Source organism: Alosa pseudoharengus, unplaced genomic scaffold (assembly GCF_046254945.1).
Source record: "Alosa pseudoharengus isolate Yale_2024_CS ecotype anadromous, Long Island Sound unplaced genomic scaffold, YU_APseudo_1.1 YU_APseudo_1.1_scf_2, whole genome shotgun sequence".
Taxonomy (NCBI): Eukaryota; Metazoa; Chordata; class Actinopteri; order Clupeiformes; family Clupeidae; genus Alosa; species Alosa pseudoharengus.
In genome coordinates, this window is record NW_027468663.1 from 3,628,596 (window position 1) to 3,645,900 (window position 17,305).

Sequence of the window (17,305 nt, forward strand, 5' to 3'; positions counted from 1 at the left end):
AGCGTTGGAGTTGTCCTGCAGACAGAAGACGTCTCCTCCCGTCACTTGGAACAAATTCCTCAAGATGTCATCACAAACGAAGATAACATTCACCCTCCTCCTTGTCTCCAGCGTGTTCTCCACAATCAAACAGACAGTATTCCTCAGCCGCATCCCGGGGGCCGGCCCAACAGCATCTTCCATCGACATTGCCTTCTCTGTCACAAAACCACAAAACCAAAAGGCCGAGAAGCGATACCCCACAACTGCACGGGGTCCGGCGGCCCCTCTAGCGACGCCCCCCGTGCTCACATGGTTACGGGGGGAGGCGGTGCCAGCAAAAGCCAACCGCCGCCTCCGCCGTAAAACGAAACACCATGACGCTTGACTTTGGACAGGCAGGTGCAGCTCCGCCGAAACAGAGCTTCCAAAAATACCGTAAACTCTGGGCAGTTCCCCTCCACGGAAATCTTTAGTAAAAGGCGAAAGATTTGTACGAGATGAAGAGACACCCGAGCGATGGCTGCCACAGGGCACGCTGGACGGAGAGCATGAACGGCGTCGGTCGTGGACATGAGGGTGACTCCAAGGCGTTGCCCAGTGGCAACAAGACAGCAGTATCAACATCTCCTTTAAATTTAAAAAAAAAAAAGAAAAAAAAAAAGAGTAAAAGGGCGGGAAAACCCAAAAGGGGCCGAAAAGGGAGGTGGAGCGGTTGGCCAAAAGACCTGGCGAGGACTCCTGCTGTGTCTGCTGTCTGTCTGTCTGTCAAGGAGGATTTCATCAGAGTCAGTCAGTCAGTTCCACTGGGTTGGTTCTTTTCTTCCACAGTCAAAGGGATGTGCACCGTTCCTGGAGTCACTGCAATACCGGGTCGATGCGTGGAGCGGACGGAGCAAGCCCCTCTTCCGTCTCCCTGTTCCAAAAATCAGATTAATATATGGTCCTCGGGTAGAGGACGTATCAGATATTAAACTGATAAGAACAGATTTTTTTCATGTTCGTTTATTGCATGACCCAGATTAAACAACCATACAAGTACGTCCCCCTTGGACGACCAAAAAATTACCAGAAAAGAAAACCATAACAGTACGTCCCCCGTGGACGACCAAAAAGTTACCAGAAAAGAAAAACAGATACAGATGTCCCCCTGGACGCCCAATCAGCTCAAAAACATTGTACAGATAAACACAGTCACAAAACCATAACACAAAATACATACAGTCATCAAAACCAGACAATCAGGCTGCAGGTCCTCGGAGCCAAACATTTCGCTGCCATGTGCTCCGTAGAGCCACAATGGTGGCACCTGGTTACTTTACAGTCCTCTCTAACATGCCCACATTCCCCACACTTCCAGCAACCCCCAGGCCTCCCAGGGACAAACAAGTAGCCCCTGTCTGGCCCCAAAGCGAAACACTGGGGAGGCGAAGCCCCAACTTTAAAGCGCACTTTAACCCTTACAAGCCCGACCGTTCTAATTTCGTTAAAATTTTAACGATGACCAATCATCTAATATCTCAGCTGTCCAATGACTGATTTTATTTCTTATATCTTCCCCGTAATGCTGACAACATAAGCTTCAATTTGATATGATTGGTTAAGGGGTTTATGGCGCGAAATGTTTTGGATACTTGAAGATGAGTCGTGAAAAAAACTTTTCACTTCAGTCGTACATTTTGACATGGACCGCCAGATGCCACCTGCACTTCGTTGGAGTTTACCTCGACTGGAAACCACACAGCTGGATAAACTGAGGTAATATATGTTTTTACATAGTTTCTAGTTATGGTTAATCTTAATTTGTAGTCATAAAATCATGTTATTTGACAGTAATATGCTTTCTCATCAGCGTCAACATTATGGCATAGCGGGGGCTAAGTGCATCGTCATGTAACTTTAGCTAGCTGCATTACTCTGAACTGCTTGCAGTATTCTCGTTTGCTTTTGATATCAGTTATTTTCATTTGACAATTTCATTTAAAAACCTGTTAGTATATAACCTGTAAGTAAGTTTGTTTTCTAGTACCAATTTGCTTGTTAGGTAAGCATTATATTGGCAAGTCAGTATAGCATACCAAAGCTGAATAAATCAATGGGCGCCGCGTTTCTAAGTTGCGTTCTCTTACATGAAATAAGTTGATCGATATTTTTACTCCTCTCAATATGTAGTTGTAGAAAACAAGATGTGAAATCACGGATTCTGTCAGAAATGTAGTGCTAATTAACTTATTGCCTCTCCTCGGGTTGTTACCTCGCTAGGCAGTTTGTAGCACTAGTGAACTGTTTTACCTTGCTAACTTCTAAATGACAAACATCAGACGTGCTTGTCATGATGGCATGACTTGATATTCTACTCTTCTCAATATGTAGTTATAGAAAACATGATGTGAAATCACATATGTCAGAAATGTCATTATTGCATTTCAGCAGTTAGTTACTAGGTGAAATGTAATCTGTCTTTATCTTAATGCCAGCCAGGCAATCAGATTTAGGGTAGCTAAACCCATGTGTAATAAAATGACTTTTCATACTTCTAAATATTTTTGAGTTACTCAGAATGCTTCAATAGTTTAGGCTACCTCTTCTTGTGTATGTATGTGCACACACACATGCATCTGTAGTTTTGTGATTTTATTTTTTAAATTAATAAAGGTATTACATTTGTATGATTTTACTGTTGTTTCAGATGGAGGATGACAAGACCTACACAGACCTCCTTGCAGGCCTGAAGAGGTAGCTGACTGCTGATGAGCTTGCGCTCACAATGTTGAAGGAAGAAGGTATAGATTTAGGTGGCGTGCGTAGGGTGGTGTAGACTGCCACTAAAACACTGTGAAATAGACTTGTTATGTTGTTTTTTATATGTTGTTGTCCCAGGCATATGTGGTTTTACCAACCAGAACGGGTGGGAGGTTGTGCTTAGTAGGCCGTCGTATGCAAACACACAGTACAGGGGCATGGGACGAAGAGACCCCAGAAGAGTTTCACAGTTTTCTGGGATTGATCATTGACATGGGACTTCACTTCCCTCCCTAATATCCATTGCTACTGGGGAACCAAGTTTCTGAAGGGATCAGGGAGCGTTGACCAAATGAGAAATACATATTGTGTACACTTGTTTTCCTAATATCATGCAGCCCTAATTTCAAGTTTGGCAATGCAGAATCTGGTGTTGAACCTAGGTTTGGTAGCTACAGCCAGAAAGACTTTGGAGAAAATCTATCACAACAGCTGGCAGGCATTTCCGTCAAAATTTCAGCCTCGCCTTCAGCTGCTCCAACTACTACTTTGTCGTCTTTTCATCAAGTACATATTCCTGTACAGCAGGAGCCAAAGAAAAATTGTTGGCTTTGTTATAAAAACAATACATAATAACACTAAAGTAGCTTGTATGGCCTGGAGTTTAGCGGTAGGTGACTTTATTTTTTTGGTAAACAAAATTGCTGTCAGATTTGGCATTCTACAGAAGGGGATGCGTTTCGTTATGAGTCATAGGTCTTCTGTGTTTAACCTTCAGGTTCCCCACCCCACCTTTCCCTATCCTCCTCTGTGTGTGTGTGTGTGTGTGAGAGAGTTTGTGTGTATATGTGGCAGGCTTGTTCTATGTAATCCACTTTCAAATGTTTAGAACACATTGATTTTTGAGTGTTGTTGAAGTTGATTGTATTCCTAGCTTTTCATAAATAATACATTTTATAGATGTATATCATTTTCATATTACACTAATTTATATAAGGAAGTTGTATCTGTTGAATCAAATGTACTTTATGTCTCTATTCAGAATTGATCTTCAATAAATATACAGTATACTTACTTCCTGTATTACTGGAAAGGTACATGTTTTTCTTTTATATATCATTATTATTGACTGTAGCATTTGCTTATATACAAATAAATGGTTTATTCTTATGGACCAAATAAATCTAAACCATTGTGTCTGACTTCATTATTAGTTTTTATGCAAACTTTTATGTTTTTGGTGAGAAACAGAATGTGAATTCTGTCAACATTCTAAATCCCGTTTCCTGCATTTTTTTACACTGATCACTAAATTTATCATAACTTTTGAAAGGTTAATGATATTCCAATTCAGTCTTTTTTGTTAAATAGCCCACAACTTGCTGAACATGTCATACACTCTATATTTTTCTCTATCTCGTATAGAAATATGATGAAAATTATTTTTTATGTGAATGAAATCAAATTGTAACAAATTTCGGTATACATTTGGAGAGGATTTTCAAAGACTGTTCATTACTGTATCAACATTACCATATGTATCTCATCATTTGATAGAACTGATCCTTCTGATTACAATGGTATGTATATCCTATTGATGGTATGTATTATACTCAAGTAATAAGGTTTTTTGGGCACGAAAGGGTTAAACCTCCTCCTTCCCGTCCAAAAACCCCTTGAATCAGTCACTTTAGCACCTTCTCTCACATCATGGCAATACCTCTTCAAAAAAGCAACAATATCTTCTTCTAACACAAAACGATTGAACATGTGCACAAAAACATGAGTCTCTGACGAAAAAAACACAAAATCCTTCAATAAATCCACATGCTTCTTCTCAAAAATCCTCTTCTTAGCCAGTTCAAAAAACATTTCAGTCCGAAAAGTAACGTCAAACGTACCTTGAGGCCGATACTCCTGCAGGCAAAGAACCTCCCGCACTCCTAAATCCAAAATCTCCAGCAAAACCTTGTCCGAAAAGCACTCCCTCTTCATGTCCTTCCTTCTGCTCACCGGAACCACAAAGCGAACCGTGTTCCTCAATCTCAATGGACCCAGAGTCCCCATCGCCTTCCCGTCGCGTGCGCGAGATGCTACACTTGATCTTAGCCAAAAGGCCGAGAAGCGATACCCCACAACTGCACGGGGTCCGGCGGCCCCTCTAGCGACGCCCCCCGCGCTCACATGGTTACGGGGGGAGGCGGGGCCAGCTAAAGCCGACCGCCGCCGCCGCCGCCGCAAAACAAAACACCACAACGCTTGACTTTGGACAGGCAGGTGCAGCTCCGCCGAAGCAGAGCTTCCAAAAATACCGTAAACTCGGGGCAGTTCCCCTCCGCGGAAATCTTAAGTAAAAGGCGAAAGATTTGTACGAGATGAAGAGAAACCCGAGCGATGGCTGCCACAGGGCACGCTGGTCGGAGAGCATGAACGGCGCCGGTCGTGGACATGAGGGTGACTCCAAGACGTTGCCCAGTGGCAACAAGACAGCAGTATCAACATCCCCTTTAACCCGTTTAAACCCAACGGTCACTATAGTGACCGTACAAAAAAATATGGCTCTTGTGCCTTTAAAACTGTTGCTGGATGAATTATCAATACATTTCTTCCAAAAATAGAAACCTGAAAGGGTCTCAGTTAAATATGTGCAGTGCCAAATGTGTAGTGTAATTTCTAACATGGCCAGAGCTGCTTATGTTTTGGTTGCACCCTGACCAGAAAATGTCCACCCAAAAGCTCCCAAACTAAAGCTTAGAAAAGTATGTTTATGTAAACATAGGACACAGATTTTTGGCACACATCATCTTTAAGGTGTCTAGTATGGAGGGATGCAATTGAAATATATGAACTTTGTTCAGCGTTCTCATAGCATGAGTGAACATGATGACGGTCACAATTGTGACCGTTGGGAAACAACATAGTCCGATTTTAGGGATTTTCGCACATTTCATTGTACAATCATCTAATTTCCACTAAATTCCATTCAAAGATGATATGGGGACATTGTCCCTGGTCTGTTCTTTACTTTTACATTTGTATCACATGGCATTTCTCAACATGGCCTCTAAAATTCTCTATTATATTCTAAGTGTGCCAATTATTACATAGAAAATCCATTATTCTATATTGAATATATATGGTCCTCGGGTAGAGGACGTATCAGATATTAAACTGATAAGAACAGATTCGTTTATTGACATAACTCAAATCAAATACAAATCATAAATATCACAAAAACCTCCACCAGACCACTATTCCCCATTACCGCAAAAACCTTGCCGACCACCTTATAGTCCGTGGAGAGGAGGGTGATGGGCCGCCAGTTCTCCAGCCTGGTCTCCTCCCCCTTTTTGAAGAGGAGGGTGACCAGGCCAGACCTCATAGAGGCCGTCAACTGGCCCGCCCCCAGACACTCCCCCACCACAGCCAACAACCCCTCCCCAAGTACATCCCAAAACGCCTGATAAAAGTCAGCCGTTAGGCCGTCCATCCCCGGTGACTTACCACCCTTCATAGACCTCACGGCCTCCGTAAGTTCCCGCAATGTGAAGTCCCCATCCATGAAACCCCTCTCCTCCTCCCCAAAACACCCCTCACCCGTGACACCAAACCCCTCACCCGCTCCCCATCCCCAATGCGCTCCGAAAACAAAGATTCATAAAATCCCGCCGCCACCTCTGCCATCCCCCGAGGGTCAGTGACCAACCCCTGCCCTCCCTCAAGCCCCCTCATCCATACCCTCCCCTGCCTAGCCCGTGCCGATTGGAAAAAGAATTTCGACGGCCGCTCGTCCTCCCTGGCCGCCACCCTGGCCTGGAGACCCAGCCGCTTCGCCCTACCCTCAAAAAATACCTTCATCTCGGCCTTCAGGGCACTGATCCTGACCCTGAAGGAGTCAACAAATGGTTGGGGAACCGCCATCTTGGCCGCCCACTCTCCACCAAACCCACCTCCACCTCCACCCCAATGGCGCAGTGGTCGGAGAACCAGACTGGCCACACCCGGAAGCCCCGAAGAGGCACTCCCCGGCGAAAAAACAAATAGTCAATCCTTGACCTCACCCCCCTCGAGTTTCCCCATGTATCCCCGCGCCCACCATCTCCTGCCACCCTAAAAGAATCCCGCAGCCCAAAATCAGCACACAAATCCCGCAACTCCCTCCCCTCCCATGAATTGATGTCCAACTGCACATTGAAATCCCCCCCACCACCACCACCCTATTCACCATCAACAAAGGCGCCAACCCTGCAAAAAAACCCACCCTGTCCCCCCGCACACTTGGCGCGTAAACACAAATAAAACAAAAATCCACCCCTCTATACTTACAATCCATATAAAAAACCCTCCCTGGTTCCACACTCACCTCCACCTCCACCACAAAATCATAAGACCCCAACAAAATCCCCACACCATCAGAATGCACATCCCCCACCCCCCATCCCGAAGGCCCCTTCCCCCACCTCTTCTGGAAAACCCCAATGTCCCCACGATCCCGTAAATGGCATTCCTGCAGGAAAAACACATCACAGTTCAAAGTCCCCAGGTAAGCAAACACAGCTCCCCTCTTCCCACCATCCCGCATCCCCCTAACATTCAAAGAAACAAAATTCATTCAAAAGAAAAACAAAACCCAAACCCAACCACCCCAGCCCCTCCCTCCTCCCACACCCCCACATGCAAACAGCACAAAACCCACACCAACATGTCAGTATTACAAACAAACCCCCCCATCAGATCACTTTCCCCTGTTGTCCCCCTGGGCCCCCACGTCCACGCCCAGAAGCCGACCCGGCACCCACATTGCCTTTAGTTGCAGGTAGTAACCCGCCCTTACCAGCAGGGGGGGGGCGGCCTGCCCAACACGTCAGTCTTGGTGGACAGCGGGACACCCACCAGCCCTCCACACGTCGGCGCAAGCACCCCACTCCGGTCACCTGTAGACGGTGCATCCACAAGGGCCTCCGAAGCCCCAGCCGTCACCTCACCCTGCCTCTCCGCACCAAACACTGGAGACCCCGGCGAGCTGGCATCGCCAGAGACTGAACGGGGCAAGGACGGGCCGGGGACCGCCGCCACCAGCGACGCCAAAGCCTGGAGCTGCGAGCTCGGCATCTCCGCCACCTCCACCACATCTTCCAGACCCACCTCCGATGAACGCTGAGAACAGGGCCCACCATCAGCCCCGCCCTCAGCCACCACCTTTTTCGAGCACCCGGCCTCCTCGTCCTCGACCGCCGATGACTGCCACTTGAGCACCCGTGCCTCATCCATCGCCACGTCCTGCACCTCCGTCTCCGCGCCCCATCCAGCAGGGCTCAGCTGCATGTCGTCGAAATCCGGCACTGACACCTGAAGAGGGCTGAGAGGCTCAGCACCTAGCAGAGGGTGCCCCAGGGCCCCCTCACGACCATGCGGCGTCTCTCTTTGTTCTCCAGCGCTAAGGCTCCACTCCATTAGTTACCTGGACCTCCAGGCCACCCAGGAGACTGAGAGCACTCTCAGGAGGAGTCTCCAGGTCCTGTGTCGTCAGAAGAGCCGCCTCAGCCATGCCCGTCGACAAAACGTCCTCCGCCACCACACCAGCCTCCAGCACGTCCACCACCGCCTCCGCCGCCGTCTCCTCTGACTCCGCCGCTGCCACATGTGGAGGCGCTCCAGCTACCCCAGCACCCAGGTTGTCCTCCCCCCTCACCACATCCGCAAAAGTTTTCTGCCGTTCAGGGCAAGTTCGGTACAGGTGGTCAGGGCTACTGCAGAAGTTGCACCTGAGTGGAGCAGTGCACTCCCTCGCCATGTGCCCTGCCACCCCGCACCTCCGGCAAAAAATTCCCGTACATGCAGCCTTCATATGTCCCCGCTGCCCACATCTCCTGCAGTAAAGAGGCGGCCCTTGATAAGACAAAAAGCCTCTGTTCGGCCCCAACGAAAAATTCCCCGGAGGGTGAACAGTAAGTCCTGGGTTAACAGGGTCGTCTTCAAATTTAACAAAAAATTGGCGGCGGCTATTCCAAACCCCAAACTTATTCAGGCTCCCCCACGAACCTCAACACAATACAAATCCAAAAAGGCGGCAATGTCCTTTAGCTCAACCCACGGGTTATACAAATGCACATGTAGCAAGATGCTAGCATGGCCAAACAAAGGAACCAAAGAAAGTCCGCTCACCAAATCGTCGGTGAAACTCCGCAAAGAAGGCCAGGCAGTCCTTATGCTCCAAAAAACTCACGTCGTAAAATCCAACAGAAGAGAAGTCCTGAACACATAACAACCTCAATCCAGGAAACGAAAAGCCCTTATCCAACAGAACATCCATTATGAAATCCTCCGTCACCTTCCTCCGTATATCCACACCATCTTCCACGATAATCCTCACGGTATTTCGAAGTCGCACCTGGGGGGCCGACCGAGAAGCACTACTAGTCGTCATGACTCGTTACTATCACCTGATCTTAGCCAAAAGGCCGAGAAGCGATACCCCACAACTGCACGGGGTCCAGCGGCCCCTCTAGCAACGCCCCCCCGCGCTCACATGGTTACGGGGGGAGGCGGGGCCGGCAAAAGCCGACCGCCGCCGCAAAACAAAACACCACGACGCTTGACTTTGGACAGGCCGGTGCAGCACCGCCGAGGCAGAGCTTCCAAAAATACCGTAAACTCGGGGCAGTTCCCCTGCACGGAAATCTTTAGTAAAAGGCGAAAGATTTGTACGAGATGAAGAGAAACCCGAGCGATGGCTGCCACAGGGCACGCTGGTCGGAGAGCATGAACGGCGCCGGTCATGGACATGAGGGTGACTCCAAGGCGTTGCCCAGTGGCAACAAGACAGCAGTATCAACATCCCCTTTAAATGTAAAAAAAAAAAAAAAGAGTAAAAGGGCGGGAAAACCCAAAAGGGGCCGAAAAGGGAGGTGGCGCGGTTGGCCAAAAGACCTGGCGAGGACTCCTGCTGTGTCTGCTGTCTGTCTGTCTGTCTGTCTGTCAAGGAGGATTTCATCAGAGTCAGTCAGTCAGTCAGTCAGTTCCACTGGGTCGGTTCTTTACTTCCACAGTCAAAGGGATGTGCACCGTTCCCGGAGTCACTGCAATACCGGGTCGATGCGTGGAGCGGACGGAGCAAGCCCCTCTTCCGTCTCCCTGTACCAAAAATCAGATTAATATATGGTCCTCGGGTAGAGGACGTATCAGATATTAAACCGATAAGAACAGATTTTCTTTTTTTTTTACTTTTTATTTCACCCCAAACAAGACATTACAAGTGACAATACAGTACAAACCCACCACCAAAAATGGCAACCAAAACACATAAAGTCAAATAAAAGGCCCCTCGGGCTCTCACACACACATAAACCCCGCCCCCCACCCCCCCAATCAGGCATCTCCCCCTTTCCAAAACCCAAACCCAGACAAACGTCCCCCTCCCCCCAATCAAACACATCCCCAGCCTCCCAAACATACCAGGCTCCATGTCATAGAAACTTAAAAAGAAAAATCAAAAAAGGAAAGGAAAAACCCCCCCAACCCCTCACCCCACCCCCACCCTCTCCCCCAAGAAGGAAGACCACAGCCCCCTCACCACCTCACTCCCCAAAATAGCCACCTCCTGCCTGGCCACCCACCTCAACCTCCCCATCAACCTATGGCGACTACTCTCCACCTCCCTCCCCGGATCCCTACCCCGTACACACCCCGCCCTCCTCTGCCACAGGGCCTTCTTCGCCTCTGCCACCACCATCCAAAACACCCTGCGCTGATCACTATTCCGCCCACACACCCCCATTCCACGCATCACCGCGCCCTCCGTCGGCCGCACCTGGAGGCAGTGCTGCAGGCGCGTCCCCACGAAGCCCCAAACCCTCTGAGCCTCAGGGCACGCCCACAGGGCATGCCTCCCTGTCTCCTCTTCCCCACAACCCATGGGGCACAGAGGTGTACGGGCCACACCAAACCGGTACATACGCTCACGCACCGGCAGGCGCCCCAGAGCCCCCAACCACCCAATGTCCCTCCCCTGCCCATCCACGTACTTGGCGTGGATGATGTCCCACCTCACCTGCCCCAGCGCATACGGCCCAGTGGCAGGAGGCGGCACCCTCCTCTCCACCAGCCCTCTGTAGACCCGCCGGTGGTCCACCACCACCTCCGCATCCATCAACCAGGGCTCCCTCCTAAGGAGGCCCGCCACCCGGTGGTAGTGTGGCGGCTTCTCCCATGCCCACGGGGTCCTGGATGAGAGGGCCAACAGCTCCCTAAACTCCAGCCCCAACCAGAATCGCGCGAAGCACGCAGCCGGGTGCTCAAAGAGCCCCAGCACCAGCTTCGCGTGCAGAGCTAATGACAGGGCCTGGAGCTTCAGGGGGGCACTCGGGAGACCCCGTCCAACCCTACCCTCTGGCTCTATCATGCGCGCCCTCTGGACCATCTCCATTCCCCCACCCCAGACGAACCGGAACACCGCCCGCTCCAGCACCACCCCCTGCCTCGGCGGCGGGGGAAACACATACCCGAGGTAATTAAGAGCGGGCATAACGTCCACCTTTATGACCAGGCACTTGCCGGCGAGGGACAGGGCCCTGCCCCTCCACCTCGCCAGCCTGGTCACCAAATCCCGCAGTTTCGCCTGCCAGTTCAGCGCCGCACTGCCCGTCCGGTAAAACCGGACCCCCAGGACCTTCATCCCCCCTGTGCAGACACCGAATCCCCCCAACGGGGCCCTCCGTTCCCCCCACGCCCCACAATAAAACACAGAGGACTTCCCATAGTTAACCTTGGCCCCGGAAAGCTCCCCGTATCTACGGAATATCCCACTCACCACCCTCCCTTCGCAGTCATCCGTCAACAGCACGGTCAGGTCATCTGCATACAGGGACACCTTCACGTGCTCCCCCCCTCCCCCTGGCAGGTGCAACCCCCTGAGCCGTGGCTCCCGCCTCAGCCGTGCAGCCAACGCCTCAAACCCCAGAACATAGAGGAGTGGCGACAGCGGACAACCCTGCCGCACCCCCCCTACCTGCTGCACAGGCGCCGACAGGTGTCCGTTGACAGACACCCTGCTGACCGCCCCCGTATAGAGGAGCCTTATCAGCCCCTGAAAATACTCCCCGAACCCCATCCTCCCCAACACCGAGAACAGGAAGGCGTGGCTCACCCTATCAAACGCCTTCTCCTGATCCACCCCTAGCAATGCCAAGGGCAAACCACGCTCCTCCACCCAGGCAATGGCATCCCGAATCAGAACGTGGTTGAGGCTGGCCATCCTGCCCCTCACCCCACACGTCTGATCTGGGTGCACAACAATGGGCATCACCGTGCCCAGCCGAGCGGTAATGACCTTCGTCAGCAGCTTGTAATCGGCGTTCAGGAGGGTTATGGGCCTCCAGTTCGCCAGAGACAGCCTGTCCCCCTTCTTAAAAAGTAGGGACACCTTCCCCTCCAACATAGATCCCGTCAGGGAGCCCTGACAGATCCTTTCACTAAAAACCTCAAACAGGTCCCCCTCCAATATGTCCCAAAAGGACTGATAAAATTCGGAGGGGAGCCCACCACCCGGAGCTACCCCCCCGATTCAGTGCTCTCACCGCCGCCCTCAGCTCCTCCACCGCAACCGGGGCCTCCAAACGGCCCCTCTCCCCTTCCGGAAGCACCCGGTCACCACCCCCGTCCCCACCCGCAACCCCTCCAGGAACCCCCGCTGCTGTCGACACCGCACGGAGCGGAAAAACCACCCCGACGGCCTTTCATCCAGCGTGGCCCGCCTCACCCCCGCCAACAACATCCGATGCCTGGCCTGCGCCTCGAAGTGCCCCCGCAACTGGGCCTTGACCCCCTCAAAGGCGCCCCAGTCAAAGGCGGGACCCCGCCCCACATCCCCCCACATGCGCTGCAGCTGGGCAGACAGAGCCTGCACCCGCTCCCGCCTGATCCTTCCCCTGACCCGCTGCCACCCCTTCACAAAGCAGGACGTCTTCCATTTGACGTCCTCCCACCACACCCCCCACTCCCCATAAAGCCCCCGCAGGTTCCTCCACCCCCTGTACATCCACCGAAACCTGTCACAAAAGCCCCCATCCTGCAAGAGCTCAACCGGAAACCTCCAAGGTCTCCTCCCAACACCCCGGCCCCCCACCCGCAGAACCACCCCGATCACCACGTGATCCGACTGCCACGCCGGTATGCTAAAAAAGGAGGCACACCCCCACTGCGCACCAACCAGCAGGTAGTTAATCCGTGACGCCATGCCACGAGAATTGCACCACGTATAACCTGGCCCACCATCCCCCACCGCCTTTAAGGCATCGACCAGCCCATACGCCGCCATCAGCCTATTGAGCTCCAGCGCCCCCTCCCCCACCCTCCCTCTATCCAGAGAGATATTAAAATCCCCACCCAAAACAACCCCCCTACCCGTATGCAACAGAGGCTCCAGGGAAGCCAGGAAATCCACCCTGTCCTTCCGCCTCGCAGGCCCGTATATATTAACTAGCCTCATCCCCACCCCACCCCACACACAATCAACACACAACACCCGCCCAGGCAGCACACACACAGAAGACTCCACAGTAAACCCCCCTCCCGAACAGAACACCCACCCCACCCTCAGTCACACCACCCACCCCCCACACAGAATCCCCCCATCCCAGTCCTTGGCAAACACACAAACATCCCCCATATCCCGCAAATGACATTCCTGCAAAAACATAACATCAAACTTGACAGTCCGAAGAGAGGCAAAACAGGCCTTTCTCTGCAACCCATTCTGCAGCCCCCTGGCATTCAGAGAACAAACAGTAAAATCATCATTCTGACATCCCCCCATCAACATAATCCCATATGAAACAAAAAACCAAAACACAAACCAAAGCAAGACCCACTCACTGCCTCCCACCCTTCGCCTTACTCAACCTCGTCAATTTGCCCACAGCCTGCCGCAGCACAGGCAACCCGTCCTCCCCCGCCCCCCCAGTCAAACCCCCCGGGCTCCGACTCCGGTCCCTCACCCCCCGTGTCTTCCCCCTTCTACCCCCCTTCCCCCCCCACCCCAGATGGCCCTTCCCCTGGGCTCCCCCGAAAGTCCACAGTCTCAGAGTCCACCCCCCCAAAATCTCGCCGGCCAACCACCAGACCCCCCCCCTCGTCCTGCCCGCTTACCTTCGCCTCAAGAGGCCAAGACTGGGAGTCCTCCACCTGACTGGCGCTCACCGTCCCCGCCAACGAAAGGTCCACCACCAGCCCGGTGGACTCGATAACCTGCTGGGTGAGCAGGTCCCCAGCCGGAGGACCCAATATCTGCTTCCCGTCCAACGACGCGAGCCGCTTCACCGGTCCCAACGCCCAAACAGGCACCTCTGAAGCAGACCCACCGAAGACAATGTCGGCCCAGTCACTCTCGCCAGACCCAGAGCCAGAAAAGGCGTCCGGCGTTGTCACTACCATGTCAGCACCCTCCAGCAGCTCCGTCTCCGACCCGGAGCCAAGAAAGGCATCCTGCGTCGCCAGCGCCATGGCGTCCTCCAAGCCCGCAGACAGAGGCAGGGGAGTCCCCCTGTCATCAGCCAGCAGCTCACCTGCCGAAGCACCACCGCCGCTCACCACCGGGGGAAGCACCACCTCACCAGCCAAAGACGATCGCTCCACCCCCTCCTCGACCAGGCCACTCCCCTCCATCTCCACCAGGGGGGTCCCATCCGCTCCTCCGTCAGCCGGGGTAGTCCCCACCGTCACCACCGGAGGCGCCTCCGCACCCCCGCTGCCATGCGTCTTAGCACTAGCCGCCGTGCCGTTAGCCTTTTGTTCTGCCACAGGCACGCCGTCCGCCTCAGCCCCCTGCTCCCGTCCTCTCTCAGTCACTGCCAGGCCATCCGCAACTTCCGCCGCCGCCTGCCCCCCCTGCCAGTCACCATCTCCGCGAGCAGCCCCAGCATATGAACGCGCTCTCGTCGGGCAGGCCCTGTACAAATGCGAGGCGCTGCCGCACAGAGAGCAGGTCTTGGGCACCGGGCACGACGCAGCAAAGTGCCCCTCACCAGAGCACAGCCTGCACCTTCCACCCGCGCACGTGAGCTTTGTGCGGCCCAGTCCTCCACATCGGCGACAGTACTCCGGCTGGCCCGGGTAGGAGAGGTGCCCCCGATGCGGGCCGATGGAAAACGACCCCGGGGGATGGCAAACACCCCCGGGGACCCCAGCATCTCTCCTCAGCCGCACGGCAAACCTCCGTCTCCCCGTCCAAATACCGTGCTTGTCCAACAATTTAAACCCAAGCCATGATCTCCCCCTCCTCCACATAGGGATTGTAAACATGCACAATCAACGGCACAAACTCCAACAGGTGGAGACTCACCAGTCGCAATCCCGCCAAACGAGCGTCACCCCGCTTCTTGGCCTTGTCCCACTCCGACTCCATGAACACGCAAGAACCGTGACCGTAGAACGAAATATCCAAAAAGCCCCCACCCGGAAAATCCTGCAGGCAGTAGACCTCTGCCGATGTAAATGTCAGCCAATCCTTTAAAATCTGATGCACCACGTAATCCCGTCCAAACCTCCTCTTATCCTCGATACCGGCATCCTTCTCCAATCCAACCCGAACTGTATTGCGCAATCGCGTCACTGGGACCGATTCCATCACACTCCTCGTAGATCCAACCGTATTTTTTTTTTATATCTGTTTATTACACCAAAACATCAAATCATACACAAAACACAATCAACACAAAAACCACCACCAAACCACACCCCTTTATTTACACATCATCATAACCAACGCCCAGAAGATACAACCCCACTAGCCCACTCCCACCCTTGGCAACCCCCCCCAAACCTCCCTGGCCTTCTCAACCCCATGCACTTGAATATATTCCTGAACATGCCTCCCCACCTTCCCCAAAAACCACCCAAACACCACATGTGGCGCCAAAGCTGGTGCCTTTTTCCTGACACATCCCCTCCCCCATTCCCACAAGGCCAACTTCACAAAAGAAATTAAAACCATTAAAAAATGCCGCCGGGTGATCAAAAGCCCCCAGCACCAGCCATGCATGGAACGCCACTGATAGGGACAGCAACTTTAGAGGGCCACTCGGCAGGCCCCGCCCACCACTGCCTTCAGGCTGCAGCATGCTGGCCCGCTGTACCATTTCCGGCCCACCCCCCCAAATAAACCGGAAGAATATCCTCTCTAAAACCACCCCCTGCCTCGGCGGAGGGGGGAAGACATATGCCAGGTAGTTTAAAGCCGGCATCAGGTCCATCCTTACCACCAGGCACCTACCTGTGATGGACAGGCCCCTCCCCCTCCACCTCGCCAGCCGGGTTGTCAGTCCCCTCAGCTTCTCCCTCCAGTTCCGCCCAGCACTCCCCTCCCTGTAAAAGTTCACCCCCAGAACCTTCATCCCGTCCGGGCACAAATTAAAATCCCCCAACGGGACCCCCCTCCCTGCCCACGCACCACAAAACATCACCTCCGACTTCCCCTCATTCACCCTGGCCCCAGACAGTTCCCCATACTCCTGAAAGATGCCCCTCACCACCCCCACCTCACAGTCTGCCGTCACGAAGATGGTCAGGTCGTCCGCATATGCAGATACCTTCACTCCTTCACCCCACCTGGCAGATGAATTCCACTAAGGCGCGGCTCCCATCTCAAGCGCGCGGCCAGCGCCTCTAAAGCCAACACGTATATGAGCGGCGACAACGGGCACCCCTGCCGTACCCCACCCTCCTGCCGCACCGGGCCAGACAGGTGGCCGTTAACCGCCACCCTGCTGACAGCTCCGTTGTATAGCAGCCTGACCAACCCCACCTTCCGCCCACCAAAATTCATTTTCTCCATTACGGAGAACAGGAAAGCGTGGCTTACCCGGTCAAACGCCTTCTCCTGATCGACCCCCAACAAAGCTAGGGGCAAGCCACGCTCTCCTGCCCAGGCCATGACGTCCCTAACCAGAGCGTGATTCAGGCTCGCTGTCCGGCCACGCACCCCGCATGTCTGGTCCGGGTGCACCACCGACGGCATCACTGCACCCAACCGCGTCGCCACGACCTTCGCCAGGATCTTATAGTCCGAGTTAAGGAGAGTGATTGGCCGCCAGTTTGCCAGGGACAACCTCTCCCCCTTCTTGTACAACAATGTGACCCACCCTGTCAACATCGATGCCGTCAGAGAACCCCGTCGAACTAGCTCCCCAAACACCTCCACCAAATCCCCCTCCAACACATCCCAGAAAACCTGGTAGAAGTCAGAGGGGAGCCCGTCACACCCCGGCGCCACCCCCCTGTTCAGGGAGCGCACCCCCTCCCGGAACTCCTCTACTGTCAGCGGGGCCTCCAGCCGCTCCCTCTCCTCCCCAGAAAGCGCACGACCCAGGCACTCCAAAAAAATGGAATCCCCCGGCGCCGCCCGTCCCCTCTAGGAGAAGAGGTCCCCATAATATCTCTCCACCTCCACCTTCATCCCATCCACTGAAGTCACCACCCCCGACCCCACTTGAAGCCCCTCCATGTACCCCCTACCCTGCCGGTGCCACACGGACTGGAAAAACCACTTGGAGGGCTTCTCATCTAGAGAGGCCCTACGGACACCCGCCAG

At 53.3% G+C, this 17,305-nt stretch overlaps 5 non-coding genes across 5 annotated transcripts; all 5 read right to left on the bottom strand.

Annotated features, from left to right (window-relative positions):
* Positions 1-385: 385 nt before the first annotated feature.
* LOC143135753 (U5 spliceosomal RNA) lies at positions 386-499 on the bottom strand. The gene has a single exon (XR_012989186.1). It is a non-coding gene; the product is annotated as a U5 spliceosomal RNA (small nuclear RNA).
* A 316-nt stretch (positions 500-815) lies between these two features.
* LOC143135534 (U2 spliceosomal RNA) lies at positions 816-1,002 on the bottom strand. The gene has a single exon (XR_012989025.1). It is a non-coding gene; the product is annotated as a U2 spliceosomal RNA (small nuclear RNA).
* Positions 1,003-5,002: 4,000 nt separating this feature from the next.
* On the bottom strand, positions 5,003-5,116 carry LOC143135758 (U5 spliceosomal RNA). The gene has a single exon (XR_012989191.1). It is a non-coding gene; the product is annotated as a U5 spliceosomal RNA (small nuclear RNA).
* Positions 5,117-9,338: 4,222 nt separating this feature from the next.
* Positions 9,339-9,452, bottom strand: LOC143135757 (U5 spliceosomal RNA). The gene has a single exon (XR_012989190.1). It is a non-coding gene; the product is annotated as a U5 spliceosomal RNA (small nuclear RNA).
* Positions 9,453-9,775: 323 nt separating this feature from the next.
* On the bottom strand, positions 9,776-9,971 carry LOC143135550 (U2 spliceosomal RNA). Its single transcript, XR_012989037.1, has one exon. It is a non-coding gene; the product is annotated as a U2 spliceosomal RNA (small nuclear RNA).
* Between the last annotated feature and the right edge of the window lie 7,334 nt (positions 9,972-17,305).